Here is a 22,392-nt window from a genome sequence, read left to right on the forward strand (position 1 = left end):
GCGCTTTTTGGAAACCACAGGTTAAACCCTTAGAGGTATACATATTAGAATCACCCTGATTTTTTTTTCCCCATCTATAATGCCCTCCATGGATCCTATTACATCCACCCCTGCCCTGTGAGAATCACTTCCACAGTGAGCCATTGCCATTGATGGGAACATGTGACATGCCTTGTATCAGGGTAGAAACCTAACCTGGGGTACCATGGCCTGAGGGTAGGGGCAGCTTCAGTTCCTATAAAAACTTTCCTCATGATGTCACAGTGATTATATTAACCCCCAACCTGACGAAAATTCTCTTAACAAGTTTCTTTTTGTTTTTGCCAACAACTTAAAAATATTTGGGTGGCTTTTCCTATGTAAGGGGAACCTTTTGTAAAACAGGCTGCCAGTCTCCCAGGAAACAGGGAAGAGAGAGCGCATCAGAGCTTCAGGAGAGCCTGGTCTCTTTTCACCATCAGGAGGAAGGGCGGGGTAATTCTGTCCGATAAAGAGCAGTGGATTGTTTCCAGTGTGCTAGAAACTAATTTTATTTCCATATCTGAGCATATAAGGTCACACCCTCCAAATTGATTTGGAATTTATATTGGGAGATGGGGAGAGAATAAAATAACTCAGACATGTAATAATAGCTATAATTTACTGAGTGCTTAATCTGTGCAAGGCACTTTTCTACATGCTTCATGTACATTAACTGGGTCCTCTTCGCAGCAACCTATTTATATCTTTATTTTAGATCAGCAGTCCTCAACCTTTTTGGCACCAGAGACTGGTTTCATGGAAGACAATTTTTCCACGGACGGGGTGCAGGGGGAGGGGAGCGATGGTTCAGGCGGTGATGCGAGCGACGGGGAGCGATGGGGAGGGGCAGATGAAGCTTCACTCGCTCACCTGCCGCTCACCTCCTGCCGTGTGGCCCGGGCCGCGAATGCAGCCCGGGAGTTGGGGACCCCTGTTTTAAATGAGAATATCAAGGCACAGTCCACCCAGATACGTATGGTATCTTAGATTGGAGTCCTGACCTCAGGGGACTTCTAGCTTTTCAGCTTTATGAAGGCTTTTGGGGTAGGGAGAAACTTGTTGGTCCCTGAGGCCAAAGTTTGCAGGTCTGGGGACAGCCTGACCTGGTGGAACTCCAGCCTTCCCACTTACCACCTGTGTGTATCTTTGGGCTGGGCAACTTCTCTCTCCTCTTAGGCCCTTGGTTTCCTCACCCGCAAAATGGGGACAACGATACCTCCCTCCCGATGGGATTATTGGGAGGACTAAATTAGCTAATGAATGGACAGCACCTGGAGCAGTGCTTGGTACCCTGTAGCTGCCCATCAGATGTGATTTCCCTTCCTCTCTCACTTCCTCCATCAGGTGGGTTGGGTGCTGTTCACACCTGGAGGGCACCTATTACCTCTGGCCTGCAGGAAGTGGCATTATTTCCGGAGGGAGTGAGCAGGCTTGCAGGGTGGCCAGGCCAGAGTTTGCTGAGATGGATGTGAGTGTCAGGTGGCCTGGGCAAGCCCCTGCAGACCCTGATGCAAGGTAAAGGAATAGCTAGAACCTCCAAGGCTTTTGATTTTACAGCAGCTTGTTGGCCCAGACATGCTAGCTCATGGGACTTTAGTGCAAGGCAGTACTGGGTTCTGGATTCAGACCCAGGTTCACACCCTGTCTTACTGTGGAGCCTTAGGCCAATTTCTTCATCTCTCTGAGTTTCCATTTTCCTATGACTTGACTTGGAAGAATATTGGTAGTGACCTTGAAATGCCCTCAATAAATGTTAGCCCCTCTTTTTTAGAAACAATTATATGTATAAGGTTAAGATTTTACCCCTAGGAAGAAGTCACACCTTTCTCTGCGCCCCCTGACATCCATGTACATTCTGGTTCTGTGTCCTGTGTCCCATTCTACTGTGCTCTCTACCGTCAAAACGCCACCAGTCTAAAGAGGAGACAATCGAATATAAATAGTTTTCAGGGCCCTGTACAGGGTCTGGCACAGGGAGGTTTAGGAAGTTCGTGTAATGGGGGAGAAGGATTTTCCTGACAGCAGCTCCATAGAACCAGAGGGACGGTAGCAACTGCCCTCCTAGGAGCGCCTCCTCTCACCTTGGTGAACCTTGGGAGGGAAGTAAAAAAGGGCTGAGATTTAGCGCCCTCAGCGGAAGGAACAGGGACAGGGTCTGGGGATTGTCATGGAGGCGGGAAAACTGGGCTTTGGCTTGAGCGTCAGACAACCCCGGATGCCCACTCCTAGCTGTGTGACCTAGAGGTAGCAGTTGTTAACCTGGCCAAGCCTCCATTTTATCCTCTCTGGAACGGATAGGATGGTAATACCCACTTCCTGGGGGCTCTTGTGAGGACCCAGGAGGAGTTGTAAAAGTACTCGGCACCCAGGAAGCATTCCAAGACTGGCTGCTAGGATTATTGTTGTCACAGTGGTCAAAGCCTTTGCAAAGTCTCCAAGGTCCGGGGCCCCGGGCGCGCGCATGCGCACGCGCACCCGGTCAGCCAGGTGAGAGGGAGGCTGCCGTCCCGCACCTGGCTTTTAACCCTTCACCTTCACGGAGCGGAGGTGGGCGGAACGGATGCAGAGACCGGGACACGGGGTCGCGAGCCCGGCTAGACCTAACCCCAGGGCGAGGGGTCGGCTCTTTGGGAGCGCGCCTACAGGCCGGGGTCCGCGCGCGCCGCGGAGGGGGCGGGGAACCGCGGAGGGGAGCGAAGTCTCGCGAGATCGCGCGGCGGCTGTAGCGGCGGCGGCGGCGGTCCGGGAGGTGAGCTGCGGGCGGCGGCAGCGGCTGCGGCGGCTGCCGTTGGGGCTGAGGAGCGGGTGAGAGCGGCGGAGACCGAGGGCCGGACGGGGGAGCCGGCCGGGCGGGCGGCCCGCGTCCTGGGCGGCCTCCCCAGCCGGCCCTGCGTCTGCAGCGGAGCCGCCGGGTCCGCGCCGTCCCGGGACCCGCGCGGGCGGGGCGGGGCTGCCGGGCCAGGGCCGCGGGACCGCAGGGCCAGTCCCCTCGCAGCCAGTCCCCGCACGCGGGTGCGACCGCGAGGCGCGCCTCAGTTTCCCCCGGCGGCGGGTTGGCGCCGTGGACGCGGCGCTGCTGCCCGCGGCAACACCATTTATTGAGCCTTAACCGTCTGCCCGCGCTTACGCGGTTCCACTGCTGGGCTGCACGGAGAGGTGAAGCGCCCTGCCCAGGGTCACGCTGCTGGGACACGGTGGAATCGGGGTTTAAGCCCAGGCACAGCGAGTCCAGCGCCCCGCCCCGTACTTGCCTCCCATCCTTCTCCCCACCCCCACTCGCTGGGTTTTAGGGCTCGAGTTCTACTCCTCCGGTCCCGATTGGGCTGCAGAGGGTGTGTCTGGGGACCCCCCGCCCCCTACTTGAATGCAGCATGGCATATGAGTTTATTGGGTGAGAGTCCTTGGCTTTTGTCGATTTCCCAAAAGGGTCCCTGCTCCTGAAATGGTCAATAACTTTTGTTTGGCCCTGTGTGAGGGCAGAAGTGGGCTTAAAAGCAGCGGTGTGTGCCGGGGGTAGGGCGTCAGATCGAATGGAAGTGGAATATTGGAGCCCAGGGCTTGCTTTAAGCAAAGGAAACTTTTCAAGTTTGTTTTTGGTTAAGCACGTGATTCCACTCTTTGGAGCAGTGGTGCTCAACTTTGTCAGACCAAGGCTCCTCCCCTTTGCAGCAAGAGTTTGTAAAGCCCCCATTACAGCTCTGAAATGAACTTCGTCAGTAATGTAACCTACCTACATACATAATTGAAAATCAGTGTGATGCTCCGATTTAAATGTAAGGGAGAAGTAAAAGGAGAACAATATATGACATGCATTGCCACATCACATCTAGCACATACTGCTGTGCTGTACCTGCTTCTAGTGAATAAGCTTGGCTTGAAGAGAGGTAAAAATATCAGGAGCTATCTCATACAAGAAGAGGAAAGATCAGAGAGATAGACACAGGGGTAGGGGACGCCTAAGTGTTGGGATAAACTTTTTATGATAATGTAGAGAGAAACAAGTCCAGGTTGAATTAGGAATAACATGCCAAGATAAAGTACAGACTCTCTCAATCAACATGCAAATAATATTAATATAACCCCTCCATGCACGCCACATTTTCAAACGACATTGTAGGGCAGCTTTTGTGCCACAAGCTTGGAGGTACTGCTGCTTCGAGGCACCATGCTGGATTCCTACCGCTTATCACTGATAATAATGAATAAAATATTAGCTAGATTGAAGGGTTTTTTTTGTTTGTTTGTTTTGCTTTGTTTTTGATTCGGTGCCAGTACGTTACTTAGTAGTGTAGGTATGCTCAGTATTGTGACACTGCAATTATATGTTGAGTTAATGCATGGTGTGAGGAAATGGTCACTAATTTTCAGACACGAGTTATTATTCAATCTCAACTTCTCTCACGTTAGCTACCTTCCCCTGAATTACTGGGGTTTTTCCATAGTTTCTTGTAAAAACTGTTCAGTATTGTGTTCTAAAGTAATGCCAGTTATGGTGATAAATCTGGCTGGTCATTGAAAAGATTCTCAGGACCAGGATAAATCTTCATTATGTAGATCTGTCCCATGCATCGTGAGAAGTTCAAGCATCCTGGCTTCCAGACACTAAATGCCAGTGGTGTGCCCCAGTCACTTGACAACTAAACACGTCTCTTAGAGGACCGTACTAGCTCCCTTGAGATCCACTCTATAGTCGTCGTTGTCTAGTCAGTTATAACAGGGAGGGGGGCCGAATTTAACTGACACTCAAACAGTTTTCATTGGGAACAGTTTTTCCCTGTTCTTTCTTTCTACTTACTAATATCCATATTAGAGAATTTGGTCAATGCATATTGTACAAGGGTGAAAACTAAAATGACCTATAATCACATTGTCCTCAGTCCTCCTAATATGATTCATTAGAAATTCTTTTCATTTGAAACTCTGTTAGTCTTGCTGCTATGGGGAAAATGCAAATTGAGTTAAGAAAGTTCATCTCCGACTATTATATAGCTACAGTGTAACATGATGAATTTCTTCAACTTTTGTTAAATCTACAAAGGAAGTTTATTTTTCCTTTTCCTTGGATAGATAAATTGCTTCTTTGCTATAAGATGTTTGTTTATTGTTCATTGCTTGTTACTTTTGAAAGGTGCTGTGGAAACAAGCATGTAAATAAAAGCTTTTGTCAGAAAAGAAGGATATATTTTGTACCTGCTTTTTGTATTTGGAGAGAGTATGGCTGTTGAACTTGAAACCTTTTATCCGGGCTTGGTAGTTTCTGGTGGGATTAATCGGGTGAGAGGGAAGAAGGGAGTTGGGGGCCTCCTTCCTTTCAGAACATGAAGTTTCTCCCACTGCCTCCTCTCCAGAGGTCTCCCAGGTGCCAGACCTAAAGGTTTTTCCTACAGTGATCCTCTGATTATTTTTACTTTCCCTTGACCCATATGTTTTAACAGGACTTTAACAAACTGCACTTATTAAGAAATGTGTTTGCCCTGTTTTGTTTTGTTTTTGTTTTGTTTCAATAAATGACATGGCACCTCCAAGCAGGAAGGAAGCAGGGTTTCAACCCTGAAGTGTTACTACAGTTGGCCTTTAATTGGGGTGGGGGCCTTTTCAGGTGGACATTATTTACTAACTCATTAAACACTTATTGTGGGGGGAAAATAAATAAATAGCCTAGAGATAGCTACATTGAATACTTTTAGATTGGAAAATTATCCAAATTGAGTGATTAATTTGTATTACTTTGTGCGAGCAGTATCATGTTCCAGGGTAAAAAGAGGTCACTCTTTTTTAATCACTACCTTTTAAAAAAATACTCATATGTACAAAAATGAACCAAATAATATTGCGTGGAAGTTGAAACCGTTCCAGTGTTTAGGCGTGGGACAAATTGTTGTATGGACAAAAATCCATGCCTCTGTGGATGAAAATGCATAATTTATTATATGCATATCTCTGAGATTTATAATTAAGCTATTTCATTGATTTTTTTTTAAGATGCATACCTGAGATGGACTAGTATCTTAAAATTGACAAGTCATGGTTTAATTGGCAACTTTTGTTCTTTCTTAGTGGTACATAAAATAATAGTGTGTCTGGAAATGATGGCATCTTATCGATAGATGCAGTAAGATAGGGATATGTAGAAATTTCAGCACATTGATTAATGTTTAACACCAAAAACTTTATACAAAGGATGACTTGCAAAATAAAGATACATAACAGTTCCAGGTCCTTCCATCTCAACTAGAATTCTTTACTTGGAAGATGCCTTTAAAGATTTTCCCCCCATGTAAAACAAATGGAGAATCAGTGTTTGTAAATATAAGAACCATTTTCAAAATGTTTAGAAGGAAACAAACTGGTGATTTTTCATGGAGAGCAGATGGTATGGTTAATGTGTTTGAAATAAAGTTAATCAGACAGTATCACCAGGCAGATGTATGAATATGCCTTCTTGGGTTTTTTTTCCCCTTTCTGGAAGGTTCATAGGTCCACTCATAAATGAAAGTTGTCTCAAACGAGACATCCTTAAATTGAATTTCAACAATTCACTGTTATTTTAATAAGACATATGCTTGAAAGTGTATTTATTCTGTGTTAAAGACAGAATTTATATGGGAGGCTACATGATGTCTCCCAGCCTGGAAATCTGTGTATGGGCTCTGCTACTGAGGGCAAATTTCATAGGAAACTCAGCCACGTGAAGACTGTTTGCATACCTTCTTCCCCAGGTGGATTTGAGCTTTTCTTCTCAAGTGCACTCCCCGAACCTGCAGCACATCAGAAGCTTCCTGGAGCTTGTTTGAAATGCTGACTCAGGGACTCACCCCAGACTTACTGAACCAGAATCTGCTTTTTAACAATGTCCTCCTCCAGGTGATGCATGAGGATGTGTAAGAAGCATTGGACCAGATCACTGGCTCTCAACCTTGAGTGTGTATTACCAGAATTGCTCCCTACCACTCCCGGAGTTTCTGGTTCAGTAGGTCTGGGCTGGGGCTTGAGAATTTGCATTTAACAGGTTCTCAGGTAATGCTGATGCTGCTGGTCCAGGGACCATACTTTGAGAACCATTAGGCTAAAGCGTCCTCGTTGCACTTTCCTATTCTCTCTTCTGATTCCTTGCCCCCCAAATAGCACTTTTATAGATTATTATCATCATGTGCTTTAGCTTGATTAAAGAAAAAAAATCAGATTGTCTTGTATGATTTTGTGATGGCCACACTAATCTTGCTTGTTAATATCTAATTTCAGAGAAAAATTATTTTTATTTATTTACTATTACTTTTTTAGTTGAAGTATAGTTGATTTACAATGTTGTGTTACTTTCAGGTGCGCAGCAAAGTGATTCAGTTATACATACATACATATATACACACATATATATATTCTTTTTCGGATTCTTTTCCATTATAGGTTATACAAGGTATTGAATATGGTTCCCTGTGCTATACAGTAGGTCCTTGTTGTTTATCTTTTTTATATATAGTAGTGTGTATCTGTTAATCCCAAACTCCTATTTAGGAAAAAATTCTCTTTTAATGCATGTTGGATTTTGACTCTAGGTGATAAGTAGTTCTCTTTCTCTTCGTCCTGTGAGTTACACTTTTAACACTTTAAAACTCTTTTTATGTATATAAAATGTTCCTGTGGTTCAAAAACTAAAATGGCGTATTTTGAGGAGTCTAATTTCCAACTCTCTCTTGCTCTAATATGCTCCCTTCGGCCACAGATAATTTTTTCTATTTGTTTCCTATAGATGTCTACGGTTTCTTTGTGTAGATACAAGCAGATACCAGTATACTCTATATATCCCCTCCTTTTTATATAAAATGTAAATTATTCTGACCCTGGTTTTTTTTTTTTTTTTGGTTAGTATACCTTTAGTATCTTTCTACATTAGTATATAGAAAACATTTATTTAACAGATGCAGAATATACCATTGTGTGGCCTGTGCCAGAGTTTATTGAAGTAGCCCCCATTGATGGATACTTGAGTGTTTTCCAGTCTCTTGCAGTCACAGCCTGTGGTGAATAACCTTGTGCACATATCACTTCGTATATGTGAGGTGTATCTGTGGGATATCTTTCCAGAAGTGGGATTGCTGGGTCAGTGAGCAATGCATTTATAATTTTGATAAATGCTGCCCTCTTTCAGGGTTGTACAATTTTGAACTCCTGCAAGTAATGCTTTAGAGTACCTGTTTCCATAGCCTCTCCCAATAGAGTGTTTACCAACCTTTGGATTTGTATCAGTCTGATAGGTGAAAAGTTACTCGTGGTTTTAATGTGCATTACTTTGATTATGAATGAGGCTGAGCATCTTTTCATATGCTTAAAGGCTGTTTCTGTTTCCTTTTCTATGAACTATCTGTTCATGCCCTTTGCGCGTTTTTCTTTTGGATTGCTTCTTATCAGTTTCTAGGAATTTATAAATTAGAGAGATTAGCCCTTTGTGATGTGAGTTGCAATTTCCTCAAGCTTGTCATTTAAAAAAAATTTACTGTCATGTATTTTGGTATAGAGAAGGCTTTAAAGTTTTTTCTTTAAATTTTAAGTAGTTAATATTTTATGGTGTCTGGATTTTGAGTCACGGAAAGGCCTCCAAGAATTTGGATTTGGCCCATTTTTTTTCTTTCAGTGTTTTTTTCTTTTATGGTTTCATTTTTACACTTAAACTTTTTATCCATTTAGAATTTATTCTGGTGTTCAGGAGTGATATATACATTCAATTTTTTCCATATGGCTACCAGTTATCTTTACCCATTTGTTTCAGAATACAATACACCTTCATTATATTCTGAATTTCCAGATGTATTGGGGTGCATCTCTGGACTTTCTGTTCTATTCCATTAAGTCTTTCTATTCCTGCACAAGTACACATTATTGGTTTTATAAAATGTCTTAATGCCTTGTAAAACTAGTTTCGCCTGTTGCCCTTCGTTTTCCTGGCAATTCTTGCTTGTTTATTTTTCCATGTGAACTTTAGAATCATTTGTCAGTTCCAGAAAAAAAAAAGCAAATTGAGATCGTGTTAAATTTATAAACATAGGGAGAATTGATATCTTTCGGATATTGAATTTTCCTATCCAAGAACATTGTGTATTTTTTCATTTGTTTGGTTTTACTCCCGAATCCTTCTGGAGCATTTTCAAGTTTTTCTCATATAGGTTTTGCCCATTTCTTATTAAATTTATTGTGTGTGTGTGTGTATATATACATATACATGTGTGTATATATATATATATTGTTTTTGTGAGATCTTCTCTTCCTTTATCTTTTCTAAGTGGTTTTGATTGTTTGTATGAAGGCTGTCTATTTCTGTGTAAGTACAGAAGTTTGTATACCCTGAAGTTCTAAGTAGTTTTTAACAGACGTTAAATTCTGCAGAATCCTTTATACGTTTTTGCCTAAGAGAAAAGAAAGCCTTGGGAGTCAGGCTTACAGTTAAATTCTGTGGCTGCATTTATGAGCTCTGTGGACATCTGGGGATCTATTTGACTACTCTGAGCCTCAGTTTCCTAATCAGTAAAAGGAACATTTCTGGCTTGGTAAGAATGTTGGGAGAATTAAATAGAGCTTGGGACTCATCACTTAGTGCCACTTCCACCACCATCACTGCCAGCGGCAACATGGGTTGAGGTTGCTGTGCTCTTTTTCTTCTTCCTCTTTCCCCTCTCCCCTTTAAAAGAGAAAAAAAGAAAAGAAGAAAAATAATAAAACGATGCTAGACTTGAAGTTAAAAGCAAGTTGTGATTCATTCCGAGCAGGATAATCAGTATACTGAGAAGAGAACCAACTCAGCCCCGTGTTTGAGGCCCCTCCTGCCTGCCTTTCTAGCCTTGCTGCTGCTTGCCCTCTCCGATGCACCCTGACCAGAGGCTGCTTAGCTTTCCCCAAAGGCCCCGTGTTTCCTCTAACGCCATCCCTTCCACCCAGAATGTTCTGCTGCCTAATTCTACCAGTTCAGATATGTGCTGCCCTGCACCCAGTAAAAAACACGATCTGTCTCCACGTGTAGCTTGTCGGTTCTATAGCTGGGCCTTGATAGACTGGAAACTGTGAGGAGGGAAACTATGTCCCTCATGTCCACCAAAGAATGCAAAATACCTGGCAAAGAACAGACACTCAGATATTTTAAAATAAGTAAATGAATAATTAACTTTGATCTTTCTTTTGCCTCATATTATGTGTCTGGGTAATTCATCTGTCACCCAGTACATTGTAAACCCCTTGAAGATAAGGCTTATGCCATTTCTCAATAATAATAGTAACAGTAATAATAATGGTGGTGGTGGAGGTGGTGAGAGGCAAATGGATTTATTTTATGTAAGAACATGTAATAATAAAAGCGAAAATTGATGTTCATTGAACATTTATTATGTTACAGGAACTGTTTTAAATTCCTCGATGTGGATTATCTCACATAACCCTCAGCAGTCCTGTGAGTTGGATCCTGTTATTATGCACGTGGGGAAACCGAAGCACATGGGTTTATGGACTTGCTCAAGATCAGACAAGCTAGGAAGTGGTAGAGCTGAGACTCAGATGCAGGTGTTCTGAGTCTAGCAACCCAGCTTTTCACCTGCTGCAAGGTTGAATACAGTCATGTGTAGGTCCTCCAACCATTTAGGAAAAGTTATTTACTCCACTTGCACCTGCTCATTTTCCTTCCCAGTCATGCCATTTTAGTAACTTGTATTTTATTCTTTCCGATTCCTCTCAGACTTCATGTTCTCCAGGAGGCTTTCTCTGACCACCCTGCCTGGCATGAGTAGATGTTCAATTAAAAGTAATTTTAACTTTTTTCCCCCCTAGGTTCACAGTAAAGGTGCTAAGAAAGAGAATGTAAGACAGGAAAATAATTAAATATTTTTACTGAGGTAAGTTTTTTATGATTTAATTTTTTTAAAGGAAATGTCTCTTATTTTTTAAAAATTCCTCTCCATAGCCTGCTTTCTTAAGATGTAAGAGGGAGATTGTTTTAGGAGTGTTTAAGTTCATAGAACCTGAGGTTCTTAAGGTAGATGCCAGGAAATGTGGGCTGTTTGAATAAGGTCATTTGGCTTCCTTACTTCTTTGACTTGAATCTTTAAATTTCCATCGCCTCATTGTTTTAAAGCGTGGTGCTGAGAAGGAGGTCCCACAGGTGGAAATCCATAAGCTGTTTGGTGATTATATATACTTGCAACATTCCGTGAAAACTTTGATTTTAAAGTAGGGAGTTGAAGGGATTTGAAGCCACTTGGTGAGATTGCAACACTTCATTTTCTTAAACGAAAATGTGTTGTTTATTTTCTTATTATAATAGTGAGAAAAAACCTCCCTCAATGACACCTAATTCCTGCCCCCAGAAATGGCTGCCATTAATATTAATATTTTGGTGAAAATCCTTTTAGAAACTTATCTATGAATATAGAAGTATTTATATACAAATCTTTAAATAAATTGGTTTACACTCTATATGGTGGTCATTTTTTTTTTTTTAATTTTATTTATTTATTTATTTATTTATTTATGGCTGTGTTGGGTCTTCGCTTCTGTGCGAGGGCTTTCTCTAGTTGCGGCAAGTGGGGGCCACTCTTCATCACGGTGCGCGGGCCTCTCACTATTGTGGCCTCTCTTGTTGTGGAGCACAGGCTCCAGACGCGCAGGCTCAGCAGTTGTGGCCCACGGGCCCAGTCTCTCCATGGCATGTGGGATCCTCCCAGACCAGGGCTCGAACCTGTGTCCCCTGCATTGGCAGGCAGATTCTCAACCACTGCGCCACCAGGGAAGCCCCTGGTCATTTTTAAATGCAACAATATTTTTATGTATCTCTACACATGAATTGTAAAAGACATGCATAATCATAAATGATCATTTTACTGACCATGTAATATTCCATTGTTTTAGAGGCACCATACTTTATTGAATCATTCCTTTGATGACCATTTAGATTGTTTCTAGTGGATAATAGTGTGTTGATTAACCCTGTACTTACATCATTGTGTACATGTTCATTTATCTTCTTAGAAGTATAACTACCCACACTGAGTTTTGTTCATCTTTTTAATCCTTGCCAGTCCAATAGGAGAAAAAAATGGTATCTTTTTTTTCTTTTTAATTTTATTCCTTTATTTATTTTTGGCTGCATTGGGTCTTCGTTGCTGCGCACGGGCTTTCTCTAGTTGCAGCGATCAGGGGCTACTCTTCATTGCGATGCCCGGGCTTCTCATTGTGGTGGCTTTTCTTGTTGCAGAGCATGGGCTCTGGGCACACGGGCTTCAGTAGTTGTGGCACGCGGGCTCAGTAGTTGTGGCGCACGGGCTTAGTTGTTCCGTGGCATGTGAGATTTTCCCAGACCAGGGATCGAACCCGTGTCCCCTGCATTGGCAGGTGGATTCTTAACCACTGCATCACCAGGGAAGCCCCAGTATCTTTTTTGAGATAGCAGGGTTTTTGACTGGAGTAAACCTTTTATGTTTTAAAGACCTCTTTCATTTGATAGTCTTGCATAAAGAATTTCCTCATCGAGAACATACCTGTGATTCTCATGTGTAAGTGAGACACTCTCTTGGACTTTAAATGTGATGAAAATGTTAAAATATGTTGAGTTCTTTGTGTTTAGGTCTATTGCCCTGATTAACTCATTATAAATATTTTAAAATTATTGGCAACTAACTAATTGTCTTGGATACTGAAAGTTTTCCTTTATAGAGAGTAATACCTTTGTTTTTTCTTCACTTGCAGTGGAGCTTAAAGAAGCTTTAAAAACTAACTTCTTAACATCTTTCAAACATGGATACCAATTGTAGAATAGCATACAGAATGTGATTTACAAATTTGCGTGATAACAGAATATTACTGAGTTATGTGAATATGTATTCACGTGTAAACCTATGAATATTGATGTTGAGTCTCATCTGTCCAAAGGATTTTGCCAGTTTCTGATATGAATGTGAGATCTAATTTTATGTTTGTTTTAGATTTTATTTCAATCAAATAAGGGTTACCTAAGGAAGGTCTCACATGAAACAGATACCAACTGTGTTATTGACCTACTGTTTGTTCTTTGACTTAATAAAAAGCCAGTTAAAATTCATCTCTTTTTCCTTGACATAAAATGCATCTTATAGAATGCCTTTCATGTGGGTGCTTTACTTTTCACTCCAAGTTAACATTGTTGAGGCTGGGACCAAGTGTGTTTTATTCACCATCTTACATCCAGCAACTAATCTGATATCTGGCATGTACATGGTAGACACTCAGGTCATTTTTGAAGGAATTAATGATTGGTGAATATCATCATTGTTAAGTTAGAATTAAGATGTAAATGAGAAGTGCCTTAAATTTTAATTAAGAAATTTAATTTCTTGGAGAATAAAACTAGCATCTGTGATTTTTAAATGCATCTGAATCTAGACATGCATAATTGTAGTGACACTTGCTACCGTAACATTTTGTGATGTTTTGTTTGGACTGTTGATTTGGATTCTGTCCCGTTTCTTTGCAGAATCACATATACTACTGTGTTTTAAATCTGCTTTTTTGTCTGTTTTTTGTTGTTGCTGTTAAGGGCAAAGTAAGTGAAGTAGGTCAGGTACTAGATCTTATTAAAGAACCCATTTGTGTTTCATATTACAGACATGGGAATATCTTTCAGTTATGTTATTTGAAGACAAGGATAAAGTAAATGCCCCCAAATATATTTTAAGTTATAATGGAGAGAAATTGAGTTATATTTTAATTGGGGTTCAGCATTTATTAAAAATAAAAGTAGATAAATAGATTGCTAGCCATTAAGAAGAATGTGTAAATCTTTGTTAAGTATCCTGCCTATTAAGCTTTTCTGACTCATAACCAGCTTTTCACAGCCAAAATAAACAGAGAGAATGGAACAATTATCTAATAGATTAAAGCAATGTTGAGGACTCTTGTTTCATACATTTTGTTTCCACTGGAGTATGGGATTCTAAAGAATGCTTGTGCTAGTTTTAATCAGTATTTTAGCAGCAGTTATTGCATGTAAAAAAATTTAACTTATTAAATAATCCCCTAGCAATTTTTATTTGTACTTTAATTTTCTTAGCAACTCCTTCCTTAATAAATAGTCTAAAGTTAAATCTAGGCAGACTTGAAAGGAAATTATTGAGTCTTCATTAGTAGGGTCTAAATTAATTAGATTTCCTGGACTTTACCCTCTGATATCATATTGTGGCTAACGGTATGATCCTGTATTCGTTTTCTAAAATAACCAAAGTTCTGGGTTCTTATATCTCTTTTCTGCAGTGGTATAGGGATTTGCTTATATTGTAGCTTTCATTTCACTGATGAGTTAATTTCTTTAATTGCATGCTTTAAAACCCCAATTCTAAAAATACTCCTGGAAAGTGAGACATTACTAGTAGTAGTAAAACTGGAGTCTTAATTAAACTTAAGACTTTATCATTTATTTCTCCTTTTAGCTGCATTTGTAAAAATTTTTATACTGTATTTAAACAGATTTCAAGACATTCTTAAGTATTTAATGGGTTGGATTCTGTGCATTTGCAAGTTTCTTCCTATTTTAGGCATAAAGCTTAAAGCTTAGACTGGCAGTGTAAGTGGTTATTTGATTGGAAAGTTAGAAAGAGGAGAAGTTCTGTCTTCATATACAGGGTTTGTGGTGGTAGAATATTTAGATGAAACTGTTTCATGGTCAGGGTGAGAGTACTGAACTGCAGTAGGAGGGCAAAAAACTTGTTAAGTGCTTATATGCGATATGGATAACAGCTCCCTAGCAAAGCCAGCACTCTGGCCTTACTCCTGTAGTATCTGTAATGAGTTGGTCTCTCACAGAGGTTTTTGTTGTTGTTGTTTGTTTTGGGTTTTTTTTGTTTTGTTTTTTTTAAAGGACTGTATTATTTTTCACTTGTGAGATCAATGTTTTATTTTTTATTTATTTTATTTATATTTTATTTTTGGCTGCATTGGGTCTTCATTGCTGGGCGTGGGCTCTCTCTAGTTGCGGTGAGCGGGGGCTGCTCTTCGTGGCGGTGCACAGGCTTCTCGTTGAGGTGGCTTCTTTTGTTGTGGAGCACGGGCTCTAGGCGCACGGGCTTCAGTAGTTATGGCACGTGGGCTCAGTAGTTGTGGCGCACGGGCTTAGTTGCTCTGCGGCATGTGGGATCTTCCCGGACCAGGGCTTGAACCCGCGTCCCCTGCATTGGCAGGTGGATTCTTAACCACTGTGCCACCAGGGAAGCCCCCAGAGAGGTTTTATTAAACTCTGAGTCTTAAGGGGAGAGTTTTGGAAAGAGGGGTAGAGAACAATAGCTTTGGGCCACAAGTTCCATAATGAACGTGGTGCTTAGTGAAACTCTCCAGGAATAGCTGTCTCCAGCCTCCGAATGTCCCATTGCCCTTGAGACATTTCCCTCCTTGCTAACCCTAGAAACTTTTCCTGGTGTTGTGGTGTGATGGAACATTGTCTGGAGCTGGGCGGAGGGAGTCTGACCGTCTACCGCTGCAGAGTCTAGATGCTCTCTTTAAGTAGACTTCCAGCATGGGAGGATGGCATATCCTAGCACTGTGATGACAAATATGGGAAGTCCATACAAGCTTTACCTTCGTTCCAGTTTGTTCAGAGAGGACACCTAGTTCATGGTGAGGGTTATGTTTGTGTCTGCTAAACCCAGTAAGTTTTGTTTTAAGTAGATTTCAGTCTATTCTAATGTAACAAAGTTTTTCAGTCTGAATGTTCTAGCAGCCATCACTCAAACGTTAATTGCTGTCAGTGGGAAGGGATATCCTCCTACATCTTTTCTGGAGCACTTGAAACCATCCCACTTCCTTTTTCTTTTACCTTAAGAACTGATTACTGACACTTGGGAATTATAATCAGATTGCATCAATCTTTATGGAAAGGTTACCAATTATTGCACTGGAAAATAGGCATTTGTCTCTCATAGTAAGTGTTTCTCTTGGTGTGTCTCTCTCAGTTCATTGCTTTTAAATACCTCTTAGGTGAATGAATGCTTTGTGTCATGCCCTGATTTAATACATTTAAAACAGACTTTATGGATGGCTTTCTTACTTTCAGTTATATGGGAGGGGGAATAATTTATTCAATATGGAATTTTCATAGGATATTTCAGTTGCTTAGATGTCCTTGGGGTAGAAAAGAAAGGTTGATGTCAATTACTTACACTGTGATACAAGCTCCAGAATCAGTATTTGCATTGAAGAGTTGAGAGCAGTGAGGATTTTTATGGTGGGGATGTACACATAGAGCATTGGGCTCTACCTCTTGTGTGTGTTCTCTCATTTTGTTCTCTAATGACTCTCTGAGGCTAGATACAGTCACTCCAGTTTTAGAGAATAGAAGGCCTTGGTTATGAGATTTGTCCTTGGGCACTCGGCTAGTGTGCTTAAAACAAAAAACAAAAACAAAGCAATGACTTGAATCCAGATCTCTCTGGCTCTTCTTGTGTACACCAACAGAGAAAAGGGTCTCACAGTTGTTAGAATGTTTCCATTATTGTAGATTAGTGAAATGTTGGGTGGAATGAAGACACAGCTGCTTTATTACCACCATCACCATCATTCTTACCGTCCTTTTTATTTCTAATGTTCTTCAACATTAACTGGTAAAGTTTAGGAGCCTGCCAGGGTATCTGGCTCATTGTGTTCAATACAACATAGGCTTGTTTAATTTAGCAGTGCTCTGAGATGAAAGGTTCATGACGGCCAAGTACAAACAGACCTTCTGTGGGATGTTAATTTTGTTATAGGAGAGAATGCTTGTTTTTCCTTGCTCTGTGCTAATAAAGAAGCTGGCACATTTTCTCATGAGTTAAAAAGGACTTGGACTTGTTTAAATCTGTGTAATCAAAGGGAAGTGAGTGGTTCTGATAAACATTTTTCTTTGTGCAGTCTTTGGTTAATTCCATTTCATACCTGCCAGAGAATTGCAGTGTGCTCTTGCATTCTTTCCTCTTTTTACTTTGGATTTGATATTATGGTTGGTCATTGTAGGGATTTGGTGGTAGGAAAATAAATCATTTCCTCATTTGAACAGATTGTGTGTTTTTTTGGTTTTTTTTATGACAGGTTATCCTGTAGCAGACAAAGTGATTCAATCAGACCCCTATATAGACCACTATATGATTTTGTGCAGTAATTTTTTTTTTGTAACAGCTCTATTGAGATGTAATTCACATACCATAAAGTTCACCCGTTTAAAGCATAGAATTCGGTGGATTTTAGTATATTCACAGAGTTGTGCACGGATTCCCACTGTCTAATTCCAGAACACTTTCATCACCCCAAAAAGAAACCCAGGCCCAGTAGCAGTCACTTTCCATTCTTCCCTCTCGTTAGCCCGTGGCAGCCACCGTTCTACTTTCTGTGTCTGTGGATTTGCTTATTTAGAGTATGTCATATAAATGGAATCATAAAATATGTGTGACCTTTTGTGTCTGGCTTCTTTCACTTAGCATGTTTTTGAGGTTCATCTGCGTTGTAGCATGTATCAGAACTCATTCTTTTTTGTTGCTAAATAATACCCTATGGCACGGATATATACATTTTGTTTATTCATCCCTTGATGGCCACTTAGGTGGTTTCCATGTTTCGGCTGTTATGAATAATGCTGCTGTGAACATTCGTGTACAAGTTTTTTGGGTGGACATCTGCTGTCGTTTCTCATGGATTTATACCTAGGAGTAGGATTGCTGGGTCTCATGGTAATTCTATATTTAACTTTTTGAGGGACTGCCAAACTGTTTTCCAAAGCGGCTGTACTATTTTACGTTCTGATCAGCAATGTTAGAGGATTCCAGTTTCTTCACATCCTTGCCAACACTTGCTGTTTTTTGTTTTGTTTTGTTTTTCATAGTAGCCATTCCGGCGGGTGTGAAGTGGCGTCTCGTAGCTTTGATTTGCGTTTCCCTGATGGCTGATGAGGTCGACATCTTTTCATGTGCTTCTTGTCCAATTGTGTATCTTTTTTAGAGAAATACCTATTCAGATTCTTTTCCCGTTTTCAAAATTGGGTTGTCTTTTTATTGTTGAGTTATAGGATTTCCTTGTATATTCTAGATGCACCCTTCCCACCGCATATGTCCTTATCAGATACATGAATTGTAAAAATTTCCTCCCATTCTGTGAATTGTCTTTTCACTTTTTTTTTTAATGTTCTTTGAAGAAGTTTTTAATTTTCATGAACACCAGCTTATCTATTTCTCTTTGGTTGCGTATGTAGTCTTGTCTCTGTTTGAAATTTTCTGTAAGTTAAAAAAATCACACCTTATTTCTACTCATCTCTCATTTTAAAAACTGGTGCAAAATTAAATGGTCAGCTGTTAACTATACCGTGGGTTAGAGGTTTTAAATATCTTTCGTGTTTTTCAAATATTCTCATCTAATTCAAAGTGAGAAGACCAAGTTTCCTAACCTAATACCGAATGTGCCTTTTTCTAAATTAGAAAAATGTCTTTCAGTGTTCTGCCTAGCTCAGAATTCATGCGTCATTCTGTGAACATTTTTAAGTGTTTTGTATGTACTGAGCACTTGATTGGGCTTGGGGATCCAGAGGTGAGTGAGACATGGCCCTATCCTCATGTGAACAAGAGCTCACATGCCAAGCTAGAAGCATCCACAGAGGACAGTGGAGGTCCACAGAAGGCAGGAAGGAGTAGTCTCCTGTATCTGGGTGAGAATGCCTCACTGAAGAGTGGACACTTACAGCAGCTCTCTTGAGATATAATTCACATACCGTGAAGTTCACCCATTTAAAGCATACCACTCAGTGGATTTTAGTATATTCAAAGTGTTGTGCTCAATTCACAAAGGTGGGTGACAATCAGAACTTTTAGTTAGAGTCATTGATTCTCTCCTTCAGTTTCTTGCTACTGTGTATACAATATGTCTGGGACCAGATATCTTATAGGAGCTGTATTTAGCATTCTTAGTGTAATAAAATGTAGGCAAATGTAGGCATAGGTGTGATGACTTTGATGCCTAGAAGTGAGCCTAAAGAAAACCACTTTTCTTTAATTTCTTCAGGTTTTCCACGTTTTCAGAAAGGAAAATATCCTTACCAATCAGTTCAGCATTGATGTGTGTGTGTGTCTGTGTGTGTGTGTGTGTGTCTGTGTGTGTGTGTGTGTCTAAGCCATAGCCCAAGTATTTCCATATAGTCAGAGCATGAAATGTTGCTTGCCTGGAGAGGAAGATTGATTGTAGAGAGCTGGGTGTGTCCTGTTAAGGAAGTTAGATTTTGCCCGTATTGATGCTGGAGCCACTCTCCAGAAGGGGGAGAGTGATGTGGTCCCTCTGGCTGCTGTATTATGGATGCTAGATGCAAGGGCAGGACTGGGGACAGGAGACCCATTAGGCTGTTGAACTAGTCCAGTAAGAGGTGATGAGGACCTGAACTAAGGTATTCGTGGCAGAGTTGGATAAGACACAGGCTGGAAGTGTTTAGGAGCTATTAGTCAAGAATCCTGGCTACAAGTAACAGAAACCCTCCTCAAACTATCTTAAGTTAAAAGAGGGATTCATTGGAAGGTTCCTGGAGAAGGTTGTAAAAGGTATGAAATGCTGCAGAAACCAGGAAAACCCAGAGACCCTGTGGATTGGAACTGGTCTCATCAACACAGAGATTCCTTCTCTCATCTCTGCTCCCTCGGGCGTCTGCATATGGCAGGGGCCATTGTCATACTCTCCAACCAAGAGGAGGAAAGAGCTCCTCTTTCACAACTTTAGTTTTTAAAATCCCAGGGGCTCTCTTGGCCTTGGGTTTTGTGCCTTCACCTGGCACTGGGATCTTTGGAAGCTGTCTACCACCATCTCATTGGGAGTTCCCAGAAGAAGTGGAAGAAGGTTGTTCTGGGCAGAGCCAACCATGTACATCTACTCTGGAAATACTGAGATTAAGAAGATCTGAGGAGGAAGGGAGGGCCAAGCATGCCTCCCACATTTGTGACTTTGGTAACCTGTGATGGCACATTTCCATCCGAGAATGAGTTCAGGGAGCAGGCAGACCGGAGTGCAGTGGGTAAACTGAGTTCAGTTTTAGACCAACTTAGACTGGAACATAGAACTAATCACAGTTTGTATGTTACATATTTTTATGATTATTAGACTGGTTTGGCTTTCTTCACAGTTGGAAGCCCCTTGAAGACAGGGACTGTCTTGTTTTCTTCGCTCTGAACCTTCAGAGCCCAGCATGCTATACTTGGCACATAATAGGTGTTCAGTAAATATCTTTGTGAATGAATTCAGGAGAACAGGTTCAGCAGGCAGCTGGACGGACAGTCTGGATCTCAGGTGAGGACAGGAAATATGGATTTGGGAGTTATCAGTACAGGGCTACATAGTGGACAAGCTTACCTAGTGGCTAAAGGACTGTTATAAAAGCTCAGATATTGTACAGACCTGTAATTTTCATGTCCAGGTAATGAACTTAGTGCCTTTTCCTTTTTTTTTTTTTTTTCTTTGTCCTGCCGAGTATTTAATGTCAGTAATTATCTACTGACAATTCTGCTAATTATTTTTTAAAATTTTGTGATTAGAATTAGATTTGTGATAGATAGGGAAATAAAGGTGATAAAGACAGATTCTATTTCCTTTTAAGAATAACTGACTCATAGGATGAAACCTTGGATATGATTTCAGATCACTCCTGTAAACTCTCACAAAAGATGTTTATAAAACACTTGGAACAATACAGATTGTACTAAGAAAATGTGCTTTGATCAACTCTGGAGATACAAAGCAGGGAACTTAATAAATCAAGTCCTATTTGTGAATGGAAAAGACTGGAAGTTCACCTTAAAAGTAAGAACTCAGTTCACGTCAAGACTTACATTTTGTATTCTGAATAGCAGATGTTAATTTAGTTTCATCTTTTATATAAAAATAAAATGAATTGCAGATTTCAGATCTTGGCATCTTGAAATCTGACTCCTGATTCCTATCTCTTAATAGCCGTTGGAACACTAGTGTAGAAATGGAATTTGACTTTGGTTTTTTACCCTTTAATTTTGAGGTGAGTGTGCTTCCAGCTTTGTCTTCCCTCTATATTCAAGAAATCCAAATCACTGGTAGCTTGGATATGGCATAATTTTTAGTATTTAAATATTAGAAAAATAGGGCCTTGTTTATCTAAAGTAGTAATATTATGTTGACACTTGGGAACGATGGTTTTTTGGTTTTTGTGCTTTTTGTTTTCATTTTAAGGCGTAAATACAATTGTATTACTTTTGTGGGCTAAACACTCTTGTCCTACTACCTGGCCACATGACAAGATATTCTAGTAAATTGCGTATATTTTAAGTGTCTTTGTTTACTGCTTAGATTCCTTTCTTTCCCCCCCTGCAGTAGGGGTGAGCCATATTTATTTATTTATTTAAATTTTCACCGAAGAACTTTCACTAAATTTGCCTGACTCCCAATGCAGGCAAGTGTCTTTTAGCAAGTTAATCTAAAGGAGCATTTCTAAAAACTCAAATTGAGTAGATTATAGTATCCCAGCTTTTTAAATTACTGTAAGGTATATATTTAAAATATAACACAGATAATTTTCTTTTGGTTCATAGATTAATGCTTATTCTTTCAAATGGAGTTTCAACACATATCTAATAGACTAAGACTTTGTGCATTCTGAATTTTACCAAAACTGCTCAAAGACTGGGAAAGAGAATACATTTCAGATTTTAATGATCAAAATTATGGATTTGACTCCTGCATAAATTAGTGAAATAATACACGGAAAAATCTCTGTGCTGAGACCCCAGACCCCAGCAAACTGTATCCCTGTTGAAATCAGTTACAGAGCTGAAATTAAAGAATGTTGATTTTTGGAGGTACCCCTTATCAGCTCCTGGGAAAAAAATAGTTAATATGCCTCAGATAGAGTTTAGCTTATTCTGTATTCTGAAATGATTTTTATTAAGAGGTACTTAGCTTCATTGTTTACTAATTAATTCTTCAGAGGTAACATCATTCAAACTAGAAAAGTTCACAGCCTAGCTGTCAGAGAAGGAGTCAGCGGCCCTTACAGATGTTGGTGAACAGCGGCCCTGAAGAAAGAGGCCTGAATCCTTTATGCAGCTGGGCTCGGGGTTTGTCAGGGTCACTCTTCTACTGCACCACCTAAAACAACAAGATCGCTTTCACATATGTACTATTTCCTTCCATTAATTTTTGGATTTTTTGATGACTGATAAATACAGTTCAAAAAGGAGCATTAAATTACGGGGGGGTTGGAATCCAAATATTTTATTGCTACTCAGATTTAGTCTAATTAGGGAAAAATTTGTCTGAGTTATGGAAAGTATGTACAATTGAAACGCACCTCTGATTAAGTGTGTGTGGAATTTAGGCTAACGTGTTGCCTAGCAGTTGTAAAGAATC

At 40.6% G+C, this 22,392-nt stretch overlaps 1 protein-coding gene across 6 annotated transcripts in view; it reads left to right on the top strand.

The window, feature by feature from the left end:
• Positions 1–2,743: 2,743 nt before the first annotated feature.
• The window catches only part of MRTFB (myocardin related transcription factor B), a 196,267-nt gene continuing 176,618 nt past the window's right edge, over positions 2,744–22,392 (top strand). For 2 of the 6 annotated variants that reach the window (XM_036825890.1, XM_036825896.1), the window contains exon 1: positions 20,794–20,814. The gene's annotated coding sequence lies outside the window, so the exon portion shown is untranslated. Of the gene's footprint in view, positions 2,827–3,390; positions 3,413–10,827; positions 10,893–20,793; positions 20,815–22,392 lie in introns of those variants that run through there. The other 4 variants (XM_036825898.1, XM_036825893.1, XM_036825897.1 and 1 more) reach the window with 4 other exon arrangements.

This window comes from Balaenoptera musculus, chromosome 15 (assembly GCF_009873245.2).
Source record: "Balaenoptera musculus isolate JJ_BM4_2016_0621 chromosome 15, mBalMus1.pri.v3, whole genome shotgun sequence".
NCBI lineage: Eukaryota > Metazoa > Chordata > Mammalia > Artiodactyla > Balaenopteridae > Balaenoptera > Balaenoptera musculus.